Genomic DNA, 16776 nt, shown 5'->3' with positions numbered 1-16776 from the left:
TGACAATGGTCTTGTCGGCTGATCTGTTTAGAGCAGAGGATGTGAGTCCCGAGAAGTGAGGACCTGCTGTCTTTTCTCCCCAGCTCCCAGGACTGCTTACCGCCTCGTTGGTGTGGCTGGTGGTCCCGTGACCTCCGTGGCCTGGGCTTCTCCCTGTGTGCCCACAGTGCTGGGCTGACCCTCTGCTGCCGGGTTCGTCACACTTTCCACTTCCACTGCCCCAGACTCTGGGCTACTCCAACTTGGGGGTGCATTGCCCTCCCCCTCCCAAACTCCTCAGAGAGGGAGCCCCATGGCCAAGCATTGACCAGGCAGGAATTGCTAATGAATTCAGGACCTTCCCGCCTTTAAAGACCTAACAGCTTCACCTTCTGATCAGAAGACTAGGATGGAGGGCAAGTGTCTTTGCTTGGGAGATTTCAGACTCTTTGCAGTGTAAAGAGTCATCAGCGCTGCCCTGGCACCATGGAACAACTAACTTCACCATTACCGGCGCTGGCTGGCATCAGCTGGCAGCTGACGGGAGGGGGCAGTTGGATTTCACATGCGCATCCAGGCTTCAATGCCTTAATACCATTTCTGAGGGGAATGAGGCTGGGAGGGGTGAAGTCACCAACACGGGAGCCTGCAGCGGGGAGCTGGGGAGGGGCAGAGCCGAGGGTGAATTTACTGGTGCATCCAGCACTCTTTGTGGGGCGCCTTCTCTGTGCCTGGTTGCAGGGGCTTCAGCTGGGAGCAGAACGGGCAGGGAAGGCAAGTTCCTCACAGGGCCCTTTACATAGGCAGGCAGAGAGTGGGCAAGTGGGCAGAGATGTGAGGAGGGGGTGAAGACGCTGCCCAGGGCTGCGTGCGAGGCTGATTTGAGGTGCCGTGGGGAGGCCTCTGCCAAGAGGTGACATTTGAGCAGACTGGAGAGGGAGGGGAGCGGCTCCATGTGGAGCAGGGTCCGGCAGAGGCCTCAGGCCCTTTGGGCTCCTGTGCGGGTCTTCTGAGGCAGGAGCGGTGTTTCGGGGGGCTGGGCCCGCCAGGGGCATGTCTGCACCCGCCTGGCCCAACCGCCCCTCCAGAAGGGCGCCTCCTTGCCACCGGCCTGGCTGGCTGCTCCTGCCTCTGCTTGGATGCTCCTTTTACTGGGGAGCTCATTCCTCTCTTCCTGTGCCCTCTGGAGGCTGCTTCTTGGTAACAGTTCCCAGTTCCTTTGTCTATTTCCAGAGTCACCCTAAATCCCAGTGGGCCCCCATTTCCCCAAACCTTCCACTTTGTTAGAATTCTGACAAAATGGCCTCTGGGATCACGTGTCTCTCCTCCTGGCCAGCCTGCCTCCTGGGGGGGTTCTAGCCCCTTGGGAGGCCCTTCTTAGGGGCCTGCATGCCTCCTGTCACCCCAAGGAGCCAGGTGCCCTTCTGCCCTCTCTGCCCCATCCTTCTACACCGGCTCTCAGAGTCACTCGGTGGCGTCCTGTCACTCAGTCTGTGGGACCGGTGCGTCCCAGGCCCGCCAGAGCCAAGGCGCGTGTAGAGAACGGTCGCAACCCCTCAGGAGCACAGAAGGTGCCACCCACACGAACGGGCAGTTTCTAAGAGTCTCCCCTAGGCAGTCTGCAACTGTGTGGCGGGAGGGTCAGGACACAGCACATGCTGGTTTCTGAGGCAGTCTGGCCGGGCGGGGCCTGGAACACGCCCAGCTTATCCTGCAGGGCCAGAGACACTCAGGACAGTAGGGACCGGGAAGGGGGGCTGGAGGCCGGCCTCCTCCAACCTCCTTGTTTCCTGGGTGTGGCTCCCCCCTCGTGGAGAAATGCTTCTCCGACCTGTGCTGTCCCCCGTTCTGTTCTGACTCCCTGTGAGACGGGGATCCCAGGAGCTTTCACTGCAGGGAAGGGGGGTGCTGCCCCATTGTTTCCTGAGATCAGCATTCGTAGGTGGTGGGTCAGCCTTCCTGCCCCCGGGAAAGGGAGCCTGCCCTGCCGTGCTCGGATGGGGAACTGCAGTGGACCCCGGGCTCCTCGTGGGGACCTGACATCTCCCCGTGCGCCTTCTAAGACCCATTTCACAGGTGGGAGGACTGAGGGGGATGTCTTGCCCAGGGTCCCCCAGTCAGTCAATGTGCCGTCGGCATGGAGTCCAAGGTGCACCAGGGGCCAGAGCTGGTGCTCATGTGCAATCCCCCACACCCCACTTTCTCATGAGTGCAGGGCAAGCGTTTGATGTGACTGCAGTCAGATTATTTGTCGTTTTTATCTTACCCCAGTTAGTGTAAATAGTCTACACGTGCTTGCGTTCAAACAGAAGGGTTACGGGTGCTGCCCAGCACGGTGTCTGCAGCACGCGCCAGACAGTGGTGCACCCCAGAGGGCTTCCTGGAGGCCAAAGAATTCTTTTTTATTATTATTTTTTAAAGATGTATTTACTTATGCATACAGAACTGCGGTACAGGCCAGAGGTGCAGGGGGTGAGAGGACTCACCAGAGACAGAGTGGGGAGCAGAACAAGCAGACTGACTGAAATACACTGCTGAAGGGAGCAGTGGGCGGCCAGGAGAGGTCTGCTGAGCCATGTGGGTCACCTCCGGGATCGAACTCGCACTGAAGCGGCTGCGGCCAGCCTGCAGTGCTGTGCGCTTACCTGTTGCGCCAATCGAGGGCCCGAGGCCAAAGAATTCTAAGTTACCAGACACCTTGAAACCCAAGGAATTGTGGATTTGCACCGAACTTTCCCATCTCAGTGAGACCCCATTTTACTGGTGAAGGAGACTGAGAGGGACAGGGCATCCTGGGTCGCGCCCTGAGGCCTGCGATGCGTTTTCATCTCCCTGGAGGCTCCACGGGATGCACCTTTGGGCTAGCAATGCGCCCAGCCTTTCTGTCCTTGACACCCCAGCGAAATAAAAAAAATCCCAGAAAACCTGGAAGGGTTAGCCACCCCTGCACCCCATGCTTCAAGTCCTCCGGAAGAAACGGAGGCTTGTGGCTCCTTCAGATGGCTGGCATTCAGATTTATTTTTTATTTCAGCTGGATGTACACTCACCCATCACAGGACCGGTTCTCAGAATAGAGAGGTACCTGTTGAATCATCCACCCCATTTCCTGCCTCGTGCGGGCATCTCTCCAAGTGCTGAGCCATCCACTTCTGTGCCGGGCCCGAGATATATCAGGATCCGCAGCCCTGTTGACAAGAGACAAAATAGATTCCCATTTCCTTTGGAGCCATTTCGCTAGTGTAAAGAGGGCTTGACTACCTCAATGGACTGAGCAATAACTAGGCCTCTCCCCCTCTCCACCCATACATTTCCTTCGTTTGGGAACCTGGGGCGCTGGGGGCAAAGGAAAGCACTGACCCGACCTGGCTGTGCCACCACCGGCCGGTGGGTGGCCCTCTCTGAGTCCCAGGCCCGTGTTCTGTGGCACCAGCTCTCTCTGTGCCACACACCCTCAATCTGTCCTTAGAAGAAGGAGCTGGACCTCAGGGGGGCCTGGAGAGCGTTGGGGGGCCCACTGACTACAGGTGATATTTAAAGGGGTCTGGTGGGCATCACAGCAGTGCAAAAGAACACCTGTGGGGCAGGCTGCCTGAATGAACTTGAGTCTTAGTTTAACAGCAGCTACCTGACCTTGGCAAATTTGCGTGACTGTCAACCTCGGTGTCCTCTTCTGTGAAATGGGCAGAATACGTAGTATGTATTTGGGGAGCATAAGTCAGATAATAGGAAAAGTGACTGAACCATTGCCTGGAATGCAGAAGGCCCTTCTTCCACGCCACGTGGACTGGGATGGGCAGCAGAAGCCTGGTGTGGGGAAGGGGAGGGAGGGGCTTTGACTGTGGCAAGATCTTGCAACATTTCAAGAGCAGTCGCTGGTCATTGGTGAGGCTCCAAGCCCTGAACTGGTCACTCAGGTTCAGAGAAAGACCCAGCCATACTCTCAAGTGGCCCAGAGTCTACCGGGAAAAAATAGCGTCGGCTAATCCAGGGGCTATAAATGCTGGAATGCTTAGTGAAATATACTTCGAATCTGCATTTAAAAGGCAGTTTCACCCAAATATCCAGATTTTTGACATCTAGTGACAGTGGGCTGGCTTTCCTGCTTGGTAGGAAGAAGCTGGAGGTGAATAGGAGCTGGCCCATTGGGCACCTCCACTTTCCAGTCCCCACCGCCTCCTCTTGTGCGTGCACACTTGGCCCGCTTCATGTTCATGCTGTTTGCCGCCTGGCCTTCTGGGGACTTGCAGAGGGGTTGTCATGCCGTGCTGAGTCTGTGGGAGCGCAGAGGAGGGGAACAGCCCAGCCGTGGGAAGTCAGGAGCAGGAAGGTGCCTTCCCACGGGACGCGAAGCCACAGCTGCTTCTCCATAAAACCTGCGGACTCTGCTGAACACCCTCCTCTTGGTGACTCAAGGACACAAGCAGAGGACGCCAAGTCAGAGCTGGCAGCAATGCTGCCATCAAGCAGCCCCAGCTCAGCGGCTTGTCTGAGGTCACACAGCCCGCTGATGCCACAACGAGGGCCAGAACCAGGACCGGCAACCCGAAACAGTTGTTGGAGTCAGCGAGATTTGCTTTCCGGGACCTCGAACTTGAGTGCTGTGTCCGAGACTTGCTTCCGCGTGACCTTGAATGAGTCTTGTCATGTCCTTGAACCTTACTTTCCTCATCTGTAAAGGAAAGATGAGGCTTCTGACCTCACAGGCGTGTTCTGGGGGCCAGATAGTGAGGAAACAGGCCAGCGGACTCTCAGACAGTCAAGAGGAGCCCGGAAGTGTGAGGGCCGTTCTGATGGTTGAGAAGTAGCCACTTGCTCTCAACAGACTTAGCGCCATCTGTTCATGGAGACGTGAAGGGGCCTGACCCCTCCACCTGTCCTCCCTGAGGGAACACATACAGCCTGTCCCCTGTCTTGAACCCAGGGAAGGAAGGTTTCAGGGTTCTTTGATCTCGACTGTGAACAGGACCCCGAGTACTGAGCCCAGGGATGCCCCTCACCCATGAGGACCCAAGGTCAAAGGTGGCTCTGGACAGATGGGGCGGGGGCAGGGCTTCCTGGGGGAAAGGCCACTCATTCTTCTATTTTCAGACACCCCTGACTGCCTGTGAGGGGCATACCCCTTGTTCAGGGGCCGGGACTGCAATAGAATGTGGCCGACTGCCTGCTCGGGGGGGTCTCCTGGGCTGAGTTCAGATTCTGATTCTCCTCCTAAGAGTGAAGCATGTTTTTGGGAAATGTTTCTAAAACTTCTCTAACCCAGTGTCCTCATATGCAATACAGGTTCTGGAAAGTACTAAATTTATAGTTTCTGGGGAGCAAATGAGATTGTGTTTAGCACAGTGAGAAGCCCAACCTTAGCACGCCAGGTTTCACTATTATTGAAACAGTAACAATGGCCACACTTCACGCTCGCACAGCGTTTCTGCACTTGTGAACTGGTCCTGCCTTTCCTTCTCGTCCCGGGTGACCTTCTAACAACTCTGCAGTGGCCAGTGCAGCGAGTGTGACCTGGAGTCTGGAGTCTGGAGAGGGAAGCCGCCGGTCAAGGTCACACAGCTGGTGTGTGGCAGAGTCAAGTTCAAGTCTTCTTGGGTGAAAGATGACCAGTGTACTCCACAAGGTCAGGCCAGACTGTTCTCGGATGCTCCAATTCTCCCAAGACCCCTTCATAAAGAAGTGACCCAGTTGCTTCTAACTCTGGTTGCACCTACTTAATCCTCCGAGCCTGTACAACCCCTGGGGGCGAAGGGGTTTCTCCTTGTCCTTTGGTTTCAGCCCGACATTTCCTCGCCTCTGTCCAAAAAACAAACAACCCCCCCCCAAAGCAGCCCCCATCCTTGTGCATCAGAAAGCCCGTTGCTCTGCGTTCTAGCCAGCGGGTGGCGCTGCTCCCCAGGACATGAACCGTCAGGCTTGCACCTGGACTGCGCTTCAATGCATCAAACAGCCATTCAGCACCTACTGTGTGCAAGTAAGTCACCGCGGCCGCTGCAGGGGAAGGTTTCGCTCGTTCAGCATCGTTATATTAAAAGATATAAAGGAAAACAAAAGTCACCTTATGGGTACAGGTTTTCAGCGTTGACGGAGCAACTTACAAACATGACCTGGTTCCACTTGGTGAAACAGTCTTTGTGTGGTAGATGAGGTGGGTCTTTACACCTCACTTGAGGAGGAAACTGAGCACAGAGGGGTGATGGAACTTGAGTAGAGGCACAGCCCAGGGCTTGTGGCAGGAACTCAGTGGGGGGATCGCAAGCTGTGGCCAGGAGCTACCTCCTGCCCCCTCTGAGTGGGCAGGGGCTCTGTCTTATTTGTCTTTCTGTCTCCTCTCCTAGTGCTGCGCTTGAAGGGCTTCAGCTGACCTCTGCCTCTGCGGCAGGGAGAGACGAGGAAGGGGGGCTCCCTGCAGGCCACACAGCCTCCCCGGAGAAGCCGCAATGCCAAGAGGCGCTCCAGCTCTAGCTTCCAGGCCAGGCCAGGAAGGCTCCGTGGGTGCACTCAGGCTGAGAGATGCCCGGGCTGGAGGCGGAGGAAGAGACTGCAAAGAGAGGTCACTGCTTTCTCCACAGGCCAGGGCCGAGCAGCAGTGACTCACCATAAATTGGCCCTTGAGGGCTGCCAGGTGGCTGAGCGGTCAGGAATGCTTCATTCATACATTCACTCATTTATTCATTCAACAAACCTTTCCTAAGTGCCCATGACATGCTAAGCCTAGGGAGGTGGAGATGAAAACACAGGCGCTCGGAGCCCCCGGGGGAGACAGGGGGAAGTAGCTCTAGGTGTCCCCTGGGGGTCTGTGCTGAAGGGCTGGGAGCTGCCAGGGGCCGGCAGGCGGGAGACAAGTTTGCAGATCGCCAGGCAAAGACAGGAATGTGAAGGTGGAGGGCAGGAAGGTTTGGGGCCAAGGCGTGTGCTGGAGGCAGGCCCTTGTGCATTTGAGGGGGCTGAGGGGTGAGTCAGAGAGGGTGGGCAAGAGAGGGGCCAGAAAGCGACCCCACAGGCAGTGAATCGTGTCCCATTCTGTCAGGGTGCATTTCAAGGCTTGATCACTGCCAGCAGCGGTGCTAGGTTAGGCCGGGGGCCCCAGGGGGTGCAGTGTGGCCCCTGCCATCACAAAGCCCTCAGATGGACAAGGGGATCGTCACGCTCGGAGGGTCCTCACTGGCCCCTGTGCAGGTGCCAGCTCATCTCACCACCCCCACTTAGGGGCAGAGGAAATAGAGGCTCCGGTGCTTCCGCCAGTCACCTAAGGTCGGAGGAGTCTCCCAAGGTTGGAGGAGTCTCCCAAGGTCAGAGGAGTCTCCCAAGGTCGGAGAAGCCTCCCAAGTTCATAGTGGTGGAGTCAGGACTTGTCTTTTGCCTTATAATTGGCCTCCTTTACGCAAGCCAATTCTTTCCATGGATTTCTCCTGTGTATAATCCAGAATTTGAAGGGTGCATGGGGTTACTGCTCTCCCTGAGGTCCTGCCTGGGGCTTCTGTGTGTGACCACTCTCTGTGGTGTCCATCCAGAACCCTGCAGGGGTAAGAAAAGACACTTGCAGGCTAATCCCTCACACGGGCTTGGGGAGCAGCCTGTAGAGGATTGGACCTGGATTCTTTCGGTGTTCTTGAGGACACTTACCCTTAACTTGTAGTTTGAGTGACAGGCTGGCAGGGGAGGGAGTGCAGGGGGGGGCATTTTTGTGTGCCAGTGTCTGGTGGAGGCTGGCTGATCTCAGGGAGGGGTGTGGGGCTGGAGGGAGACAGGAGGGGGATAGTTCAAGGAGGGGAGGAGGAGCTGGAGGGGGGGTCACCATGACAGGCAGGCTCTGGCAAGGCTGGAGGTGCATGAAGAGGGAAGGGGCCCCCCCGGAACAGGTCTAGCCCCTGGGCAGAGGGAGGTGTGTCTGGTTCTAGTGCAGGAGGAGAGATTCTGAGCAAGTCCCTAGGGAGTCAGTGCCATCAGCGCTTCATGGAGCTCCTGGTCTCTGGCCTCCCTGTGAAGGGACAGGCCTGCTGGCGGCAGCTGCAGGGGAGGGAGAGGCCAGGCTGGGAGGCTGGGGCCCGGGGTGCAGCCTGGTGCTGTCTCAGGCCCCCAGTGCACAGGCTCTCCCAGGCAGGACGGGGCGCTGACCCCTGGGCTTGAGCTGAGTGGGTCCTGGATGCCTGCGTTCTCTGGCAAACAGACATATAGACATGTGGAATTGATCAATTCAGTTCAGTTGCGGTAGCTTCTTGTCCTTTGTATTTTCTTCATAACTTTCTCTTTTCTCTAGCTGGCTTTATTGTGGATATAGCGTGCAAAATACATTTGACACATATAGTCCATATAACATGCAAAATATGTGCTCATCAGCTTTCTGTGATGGGGAAGGCGTCTGGTCGACGACAGTCTTTTAGCAGTTAAGTTTTTTGGGGTCCAAAGTGATATGGGGATTTTGGATAGTGTGGAGGGGCACGCACCTACCCCACATTGTCCAAGGGCCGATGGCTCACCCATGTTGCATGTGACAATATGCAATATCTGTCATCAGCTTCCCCGGTCTCCTCTCCTCCTTTTCGGACACCAGCTTTCAAAATAATGAGAGGTCGGTTGTCTGTTCTTTCTGATGCTTCAGTGGCTGCATCTCTGGCCTGGGGCCCTTTCGGTTGGGTTGGGAGGTGGCGGAGCCTTATGACCAGCCTCGATCTCGCAACTTCCTGGCTTCAGAAGAACAAGCTGTTCCAGGCTCATCTGAACATTGCGTCCCACAGACCTGGAACCATCCATCTCTCCAGGGACCCTGGTTCCCTCTCCCTGGGACTCCTCTTTGGCAGCCCCAGGCCGGTTTGGGGGAGAAGGGAAACAGCAAGTTTGGGATCACAGGACTGGATCTGGGTGGCTCTTAGTGCTGGTGACCTGGAGCAGGTGGGGATTTGAGGGCCAGGTCAGTTCAGTCCTTCCCATCACTGTCTGAGGTGAAGAGCTGGGAGTGGGAAGCATCCAGCCTGCCCCACGCCCTTCCGGGCTCGGCCCCTCGCTGTGTGACCTTGTCTGAGTGACCTTGGGCACATTACCTGGCCTCTGTGAGCTCAGGGTCCTTCTGGGGGGTGAGGCCAAAGCGCCCACCTGGCAGGACATTTACAGGGGTTCTGCATTCCACTGGACCAAGTAAGCATGTGTCTGACACGTGAGGGGGTCACTGGGGTGAACAGTCTTCTTATCCCTTTTTTTCTTATTTAAAAAAATTTTTTTTTATTGTTTTTTTTTGCCTTCTTTTTTTGCTTTTTTCCTTTTCGTTTTTCTTTCTTTTGGGTTTCCCTTCCCCAATTCCCGGTTTTGCCTTCCCCTTGTTCTTTTGTTTTTTTCCCCTGCCCCCCACGCTACCCCCCCATCTCCCCTTTTTTGATCCCATTCCCCACTCCACCCCCGGAAAATGTCTCTGGTATATAGTTGTTCATTATGATTATTATTTTCTCGCTCTTATCCTTTCTTAATTACCTGACTTCAGAGCCGGGAGGTGAGGCTTGGATGGTTTGGGAGAGGGGAAGAGTTGGCTGGAGAAGAGGAAGAGACTGGGAAATGGAAGGCTCTGGACAGATAGAGGAGAGAGGTGTTTAATCCAGAACAGGGCGGGCGAGCACCGTCAGAAAAGGAGGAGAGGAGACCAGGGAAAGGAGGAGAGGGACCAACGAGGTCGGTCCCGCTGTCTGGGGCAGGTGAGGCGCCCCCTGTCGCTGGCGGGTTGTGAGGAGAGGCCAGGGGCCACGACCAGAGATGGTTAGCGAGGGCTGGGCGGAGGCCGAAGGTGAACTCATCCACTCAGCAAACTTTCAGAGAGGGCTGCAGACCTGCCTCGCCGAGGGGACAGGAGGCGACAAGGAGAATGGACAGCACCCCGGCGCCCAGGAGCTGTGGCCCCGGCAGCGCGGGTTGCGGGGTCCCTTCCACTCCGGGGCTCTGCGCTTTACAGCAGGAGCTGGCGCGTCCGCGCGCTGGGTATTGATCCGCGGGTGCTGGAGCGCGCGGGCGGGCGCGGCAGGCCGAGGGCGCCGCAGTGTTATTAGTGCGGAGGACACGCTGTAATCTGTCAGTGTCACCGAGGTCGCAGCTGGCCGAGAGCCATCCTGAGTTAACCCCTCCCTCTCCAGCAACCTCTGTGCATGCAACTGGTGAGGCGCCTGCCCCAGGGCCCCTCCCTGTGATTAAGGAGGGAGGGTGGATGCTTATGCTTCTGTTTGTCCCTGGTGTCTTCTGCCCCAGCCACACTGATTGACTGAGTGTTTCCCAAACATACCTACGACATTCCCGCCCCTGAGCCCTCAGTGACCACACTTCCCCGAGCTGTGGCTGCAGCATCTACTCCAGTCCTCCCTCCCTCCATCACCCATCACCTTAGCACCTAAAAATTCGTTCCTTTTCCCATTTATCCAACCCACCGTCCATCAGTCCTACCATGCAGTCATCTGCCCGTGAATTCTCCACCCACCTCTCCCCCTGTCCATTCATGCAGGCACCCATCTCTCCCCTCCCATCTGGCCATCCATCTCCCATCTCCCAAGCACTCAGTCTTGAGATTCTGCTTGACCTAATTCAACTAAGCTCATTCCAATTCCATTCGACTCAACTCAGTCTCGAAGGGTGCAAGGCTCTGCCACGGTCCAGGCCACTGCACAGCGAGCCGTGTGTCGGCGGCCAGAGAGCCTGGGAGGACCCTTCTTCGTCCTCACGCTCCCTTGCAGCTCACCACGGTCATCCCTTATCAGTTCTTTCCATGGGAGCTGTGGGCTCTAAAGTTGGATCTGTTTCCCCCAAACTCCAGAGGACCCCGCTAAGGAACGAGAGGGGCAAAGTGCAGGAAGCGGCCAAGAATGGAGTCAGAGGGAGAGGCACTCAGGGCCCGTGGAAGGAGGACCATCTTTCCTGCTGTGTTAGCTCTAGCAGAGACGGACTGGGGGTGAAGGGAAAGAGAAGGGGCCAGGAGACTCCCCTCGAGAGGTGGGATGGTGGTCCAGTTTGACCCCAACCCTGCTGTGTGACCTTGGGTCTATACCTGAGTGTCCTGGAGCCCACTTTCCTCCTGGTGAAGTTGGGGTTATGACAGGAGCGAGCCTGCAATGTCGCTGCTCGCATTCACATGCAGATGCTTCAGTCAATGGCCAGTGCAGAGAGGATCAGCCGGCTCTAGACTGTTATGTTGCACTTAGCAGAGCTCCAGCCCCTTCAGCCGGGTGCGCTCCGCTCGTGTCTCCAGGGGACACCGAGCCCGTTTTACAGATGAGGAGAGGATGGCTTTGGAGGCTGGCTCTTGCTGTCACCCGACGTGGTGGAACGCCGAGCTGGGCTTTCCTGCTAGCCTGTGGGCCCGCTGCCCCTCTTCTGTGGCCCTGGAGGATGATCTCGGAGATGCGAGGGTTCCCAGACTTCCATCTCGGCTCCTGTCTGGCCGCTCTCTTGGCCTTCTCTGCTTCAAGCCTTGAGTGGTTAATTACGGTTGTTTGTGTGCATTTTCTCTCTTCTCCAGAGAGCATGACATCAGGACAAAACTGCTCTCTGCTGCACCTCAAGTGTTGACTTCGACAGTGAAAGAGACAATTGATGAGGTCTCCCCTTGTCTTGCCGGTCAGGAGGCCTGTCCTTTGTCATCCTGCTTCCTCCTCCTTGCCATGGTTTGCCTTTTCTACCTTTAACATCCTTGTTATTTATGTGTCTTTTACTGCGAGTCCTCCCACTCATAGAAAGAGCTTTATAAGTAAAGGTTAATTGAACGGAAAAGGGCAGGTTGCAAGTCACGAGCAAATCATTCAAATACAATGGTGAGCTGCAGGAAACAGAGATACCTTGCTTGTCTGCAGATATCCCTCCCCAAGCGTTCAGCGCTGCCCTCTTGGTGAATTTTGCCCGGAAAACTCAGTGGTGTTTGCCTTGCCATGACAGGATGAGAGGGTTTCTGCACTTGGCATAAACTGCTTCAAAAAGACAGACCCCTCCCCCCCTTCCATATCGTCCTATGTCACTTGTCTCTTACTCACCCAGGAAGGCCACTGGGGTCCTCTTTTAGATCAGCTCGCAAGCCAAGGTCATTGCTGCCTCAGGAGAAGGGGCTGGGCACATGTTGTTCCCTCTGCCTGACCCTCCTCCTCCCTCCCATCCTGTTTTCTGTTTGTCTCATGGTCCTCATCCTTCAAGTTTCAGCTGAGAGTCAACATCTCAGAGAGGCTGCCCTGGACTGCAGCTCCTACGTAGACTGTGGTAGTCACTCTTCAAAGATGGCCCCCAACCGCTCCTGGCCTCTTGCTGGCCAGTGGCCACTCCCATCAGAAAGTGGACTCTTGGCCCTCCCTGGTGGCGCAGTGGGCTGGAGCACAGCACTAAGAAGCTTAAACCACTTCCGCATGAGTTTGATCCCCGCCTGCCCCGGAGGTGACCACATGGCGTGACAGACCTCTCCTGACCCGCCCGCTGCTCCCCTCAGCAGTGTACTTCCTTGATCTGCCTGTTCTGCTCCCTACTCTGTCTCTGGTGAAGCCTTTCACCCTCCGCATCTCCGGCCTGTACCCCAATTCTGTATAAATAAATAAATAAATAAAATCTAAAAAAATTAAAAAAAAAAAAAAAAGAAAGTGGACTCTTGCTCCTACCCCAGGACTGGGCTGGGTCCTAGGATCACTTAGGGCAGCAGAAGGTGGTGGAAGTGACTTGCTGAGACCATGGGCCTTCAGATGACTGGCAGCTTCCAGCTGATGCCGCGGGAATCCACCTCCGTGGCTGGGAGAAACCCACGGTTCATTGGACGTCCAGCTGAGCCTCACCCTCTCCCACAGTTAAGTGCGTGAGCAGGGTCAGTTGTTGCAAGGGTCAAGCCCCCATCTCTTCTCATGCTCTAACACATCGCCCCAAGTGTTTACTTTCCCAAACTGATGAGAATGGTGAATGTAATTATCAGGTTCTTCGCTTGCTAATTTTCCTTCTGGAACGTGCGTTACAGGAGCTCCGGGAGTTACAGGAGGTAGCGCCGGGCTGTTTTCTTGACTGCGTCTCCAGCAGGGAGCTCAGTGAGTGGCAAGCAGTATTTGCTGACCGAATGAGAAGCATCCTGTGGTGTCCCTGGGAGCCAGGCTGGGCAGCACGTGCAAGGAGCTGAGTGCAGCTTTCAGAGCTCCAGACTGCGAAGTTCCTCCTGGCACTGTGGCCTTTGCACTGGAACTCTGTGTCAATGCTGGAGGGGTGGGGCAGTGGGTCCGAATGAGGACTCTGCTCTGAGTCACGGCGTGTGAACCCCAGTGTGTCCTGTCGGGAGCTGGTCTTGGCTTGGGGGCTGTTTCTGGGGTGTCAGCTCAAGGAGACTCTAGTCATTACTGTGTAGCAGAGATGGTTCCTCTGCTTCGGTTCATCAAGCCCACATCATGACCTCTGGAGGCGGGAGCTATGGCCACTTCCCTGTCACAGGGGGGGAGACAGACAGAGCGTTCTCGCTGGCGCCCAGGGGGTGGCTAGAGCCCGCTAGAATCCCCGCGATGTGGCTCCAGAGCCCACCATCTTAACTTGCGTACCATCCTGCTCCCTTGAGCCTGAGTTTCTGTATCAGTGAAGGAGATGTAACACCAGATTCACGAGGCCCTGAGAATATGATTTGCCAGAGCCTGACACATTGTAAGCTCTCAATAAAGTCTCGTTTGCTGTGACAAAAAGATAAACAAGGACCATGAGGCAGGAATTTGAAGACTTTCCTGTGAGGGCACTGGGGAGCCATTGAACACTTGTGAGTGAGAGTGTCACCCAAAGCAAGTAACCCCACCTGCTCGCAGTTGATGACTTCCTGTGTCATGTTGGTGTGTGAGTTTCTCCATGTCTTATTTCCTGTGAGATTTTGAATGGTTTGGGGGTCATGACAAGTCACCCACACTTCTAGAACCAAGTGCATGGGCAGAGACGCTCCTCCTTCTCGTCATGAGAGAGCAGAGGGATGCCTGGGGTGGGAGGGAAGAGGAGGGTGAGGCAGAGGGAACAACATGTGCCCAACCCCTTCTCCTGAGGCAGCAATGACCTTGGCTTGCAAGCTGATCTAAAAGAGGACCCCAGTGGCTTTTCTGGGTCAGTTAAGAGACAAGTGACATAGGACGATATGGAAGGAAGGGGGTCTGTCTTTTTGAAGCAGTTCATGCTAGGTGCAGAAACCCCTCCCCCTCCCGAGGTGCTTGCTCGGGTCACAGGCTGCAGGCTGCCTGCACAGGCTGTCCGGGCCGGCTCCTCCTCCGCTCTGGGTACCAGTGACGGAGCGGCCCGGCCTAGGCACCATTTCCTTGCTCCTTTGGAGTCCTTCCCCGGCAGAGGGTGAGGCGAGGCCAAGACTGCAACTTAGTGAGAGAGAGAGGAGTGGGGAGGGCGAAGGAAGGGCGGTCAGAGCGTGAGGGAGAGCGGCGGGGAGATCCACAGGCGTGGCTGGTCCTGGCAGCAACAGTGGCCAGGGTTGCGCCTCTGAGTGGCTGGCACGCGGCACAGGCACATGTGGCGTGCACCTAGGACAGGTGTCCGTCTGGATCCCAGCGTCCATAAACGTGCCTTTGGGAAGAGCCGGACACAGGCTGGCCCCTGCCACTCGTCGGCGGCTCAGCACAACGGAGTGGTCTGCGGCCCACGCCGGGCCGGCAGTCTCTGTGGCCTGGGAGAGGTCCCTGCAAGCTGTCCAGAGGCGCCTCTTCCCGGGCCAGGGCTGGGGGCGCAGGTGCAGTGTGTCTCCAGCCAGCTTTCTCTGGAAGCCGGTGCTCCTGCTTAGGCAGGTCTAGACACTCAGGGAGACAGCGCCTCCCCTCTCCGCCTGCAGATGCTCACAGGGCTTTTGGAGTTTGGTGAGCTCAGCACTAGCGCCGGAGGAACCCTGAAGCCTGGAGTGTGAGTGCAGAAGGAAGGCTTCAAACCTCCAGTGAAGGTGGGGGCTGGGAGGTGGGGCGTGGGGGGGTGTCAGGAGCCTGGCACCTCCAGTTATTCGCCCCCCCCGGGTCCCTACCATGGCCCCTTATCAGACCATGTGGGAGTCAGGCTCAACTTGAGCGCTGAAATCTACATTAAAAAGCCGGACCAGAACCTTCAGATGGGACAGAGACACCTCTGCCTGAACCCTGGGAGGCTCGGCTGCGGGCACTGTGTTGCACTGAGCCAGCTTCCATCTGGAGCTTTCTGGGGCCTCCTCATGCGGAGCTGGGCTTCTCTTTGGTCCGTGGGCTCTAGTCTCTGCTGCTGCAGTCTCCACTCTCCTCAGGCCCAAGGAGAGCTGCATACTCACTAAGCGCACCCCCACCCCTTCGCAGGCAGTGGCTCCCCTCCCGGAGACCCCACTTCTCAGAGCTCAGGCAGATACATGGGCTGGGTCGGGGCTGGGCCCTGACCAGGGGGCACCCCCCGCACCCCCAGCAGGGCTCATCCTGACAATGTCCAGCGTGCGGGTGCTCTCCGCTCCCACAGCGGGCCTCTGGCTCTCCACACGGAAACCGTGAACAGGCAGACAGAGAGCCCCACCATTGTCACGAAGACACCTCCACTCTTTCTGCGTGTGCTGCGGTCGGGAGGACAGAAGGAAGCTTTCTTCTCCTTGCAGAAAAATACTCCCCGGTGCTCCTTCCCCGGCGTTGCCGGCGTCTGTGGCTGACCCTGAGTCAGGGACAGTAAAGGCAGCGTGGGCCATGGCGGCGTGGCGGGCCCAGGAGTCGCCGGGAGCCGGATGGGCTTTTGCTGTCTGCCAAGAAGTGAGCACTTTTTGATTTGGTTCTTAAATCTTGATTGCTGTCGAATTGCTTGCTTTCCTTGCCTACTAGTTGACATGAGTTAGTCCAGTTAAAATGAATTGATTAAATGTGCTTCTTTCATTTGAGACGCAAGAAGTCCTGCTTCCAGTCCTTCGAGTCGCTCACTGGCAGGGAGTCTGACCCGGCCAGGGCTGGGCTAGGTGGGCTGGCTCTCCAATGTCAAGGGTCAGATCCTCCTGTTAGCGCCCTGGTACGGACTGAGTGCGTCCCGGTATATATGTTGAAGCTCTGTCCGTCAATGTGATGGAGGTGGGACTGGGGCCATGATTAGGTTGGGATGAGGTCATGGGGTTCCCAGGCTGGGGTTAGCACCTTCTAAGGAGAGGCAGGACAACGGGCCCCTCTCAGGACACAGAGAAGACAGTGCTCTGCCAGCCAGAAAGCATTCTCGCCAGGGATGAAATCTGCTGGCACCTTGAAGGTGGATTTCCCGGCCCCAGAATGGTGAGAATAAAGGCCTGCGGCTTAAGCCCCCAGTCTGTGGTGTTTTGTTAGCGCAGCCTGACACCACCCACTTTGCCTTCTTCTTCGCTGCAAGTTAGGAGAGGCCCAGGGTCCCTGTTAGAACCTCCCCAGTCTTCTCCCAACCTGTGGTCCCTCCCACCCAAGCAGCAGCCCAGCGGAGGGAGCCCTCTGGGCACAGGGCAGGGTGGAGTCCAGCCAGGCCTCCCACCTTCCTGGGGAGCGTGGAATGGAAACCTGCAGCATCGCTGGCATGATGAGCGGGCTGTTCACCCTATAGCAGCAGACTCAGGGACATTGCCTGTCAATCTCACCTTTTCAAGTAGGTGAGGGGTGGGTGAGGGGAGCGGTGGGTTGTTGCAGGTGGAAGGAGGCAGTGGACTGAAACTCACCGCGCAGAGGACAATTTCACAGCATGGCTGCTGCTGCCTGGCAGGAGGCCTGGACCTGGGGGTGTGCAGGCACTGACAGTACTCAGGAGGAGCCTGGGGAAATGGGAAGTGCACAACCCGAGAGCCTCTGTCCCGGCTCTGAGACTGTGCTGCAGGAAGATTTTAAATGGGCTGCCAG

This window comes from Condylura cristata, unplaced genomic scaffold (assembly GCF_000260355.1).
Source record: "Condylura cristata isolate star-nosed mole 26May11 unplaced genomic scaffold, ConCri1.0 scaffold00004, whole genome shotgun sequence".
Classification (NCBI taxonomy): Eukaryota; Metazoa; Chordata; class Mammalia; order Eulipotyphla; family Talpidae; genus Condylura; species Condylura cristata.
The sequence above is the reverse complement of the archived record's forward strand: the minus strand, read 5'-3'. Positions refer to the sequence as shown.